Here is a 2500-nt window from a genome sequence, read left to right on the forward strand (position 1 = left end):
GAGCTCTGAGCTCTCTTCCAGGAGGCAAATAGCTGTCGATCACGAGTCGAACACGTGATCCAAAAGACCAAGACCAAGTGAACACACACACACACACACACATACACACACACACACACATATATATATATATACATACATATAATATATATACAAAATTACACATATACATGCATACGAGAATAAATACATGGATGCATTGATAAGTATGTGGACAACAATTGGTCACACAAGAATTATGGTGTCGTGTCATGGTATTTTTGGACTATTCTATTAATAATATAATTATCTAGTTTATACTAACCAATAATCTAGCTAAGATGATCATTAAAAGTGTTTTTGATGAAACTATATTCGATTATGTTTATTTTTGATAAAGAAATACAAACAACAATTTCCTTTGCATTTTTCTAATCATTGCCATTGTTAGTGTCTCATATATGAGCCAAAACTCCATTAGATACCTGGCCTGTTCTGACGTATTTGTGCTAACTCATCCTTTTATCCGATTCTTGGCCAGTTTGAACAATATAGCAAGAGTTACAATGTTTACAAGGAATTCTGTAGACATTTCCTACATTATTACATGGGAAATTTTGATAAGGAGTTATTTAATTACGTTGTTCTTAAATATGACTTGGATGTTGAACCCCCTAAGGATAAGAGGAAGTCTTACCAAGTTTTCCTGCAATGGGAGAACTTAAAGGTTCTTACAGAATTGTTCTTTTTGGGCAAAGTTATAATAAGATTTCCTGGCCCTATTCTGTGATATATCTACACCATGCATTGGATATTTCAGGTCTGATGCAATTTTAATTATCCTATTTATTTCTTCATCTAAAAATTCTGGGCTGCTCTGAAAAATATAGAGGAAAAAATGAAATCTTAGTACTGTATTAAGATGATAAACAGAATAAAAATGAGCATGTGACAAAGCATTGGTGGGTTTCCTAAAAACAGAACCTAAAGTAACTGTCTCTCCTGTATATGGTAACATTCAAGACAGGTAATTTATTTTGTACTATCTCCGTTAAAAAAAATAAGCCTTTTGAATTAATGAGAAATTTATCCAAGTTAACATCAACAGGCCAAATGCATAAAACATCATCAACATTATATTAGAGGATGTTACGAAGTGACATTTCTTTTTAAAAAAGGTTCCATATACAAATTGCTTAGTACTGGAGACAAGGGGTTCCCCATAGCCATTCCAGATTTCTGAATATAAAATTCTTCATTAAAAACATAATTAGAATCAACCATCCAAAGCTTAATCATATTTACAATAATACCCACAGGGATTGGCAGGTTATGGGATTTCAGTTCTTCCTCAAGAAACTTAAGCAGATCAATTACAGGGACACGTATAAATAGCGAATTAATATCAAAGCCGATTAGCTTACAATCTGTTAAGATTATTAAGTAAATTTATATTGTTTTCTATGTGAGAATCAGAAATAGATCCAACAAATGAAATCAAGATGGACACTAACAATTTAAATAATTTATAAGAAATGGGACCAGAAGAACGTTTCTTATAAATTCTTTAAAGAAATATATTTTACTCTAGCTTACTGAATACATTCTAGGATATGATGATATAAGTAAGCCCCCTCCCTTTACTAGAACTCATTTAAGCCAATGATGAATTCACAAGTCAATGTCTCCCACTAGCGACGCCACACATTATCATATCTCTTTTGCAATTGTATGCCAAACCCCTACCGTCTCGACCTTAACCCAAGGTACGAGGAGACATCTCAAAGAGGTCGGGGAAGTAATGTATCCATATATCATTACTAGCCGTTACAATATATCACATCACTGACACTTGATTCACATGCATACAAGGTGCCCGACAAGCACTGGCCCTTTTGTAATTACTTCAGTCTTGTTGACCTCCACATTTCCAAATCGTAAACATTTGAAACAAGCATACAACACACATCATGACACCGCCTAACGGAAAGTTACCGAAACAAGTCGCGAGACATATCATTGAAATTTTCCTTATACCTACCAAACTACATTATAAGAACTCCAGTCCATACATCATTTCAAGGCACATCCACTATTAATAACCAGACACTTAAAACTACAACTAACACACAAATGGCATTGTATAAATCCCAAACCTATGATTTAACAGTAAACCCGACACCAGACATGCAAACCTAAGCATATTTACATATATATGAGGTGACTGCGTCTTCCCACGGTAGAACTTTCCTTTAGAGGGCAAAAATCTCTCCCTTAGAGGGAGTACCTGAGGACTCTCCCCAAAGTTGGTTACATATTCATGCTGTAAATTTCTTCTCTTCAATAAACCATGAAAATGAAAAGAAGCTTTACGTCCCCTGCACAAATGTAATCATTAAAGGTTCTATATATATATATACAGTATATATATATATATGTATATATATACATATACATACAATGGTTTCGAAAATGTAGTTGCATAGATGAAGTTCGGATGACCGCAACTGTTAATAACACA

The sequence above is a fragment of the Oratosquilla oratoria genome, chromosome 2 (assembly GCF_046742065.1).
Source record: "Oratosquilla oratoria isolate Oo_2021 chromosome 2, ASM4674206v1, whole genome shotgun sequence".
NCBI lineage: Eukaryota > Metazoa > Arthropoda > Malacostraca > Stomatopoda > Squillidae > Oratosquilla > Oratosquilla oratoria.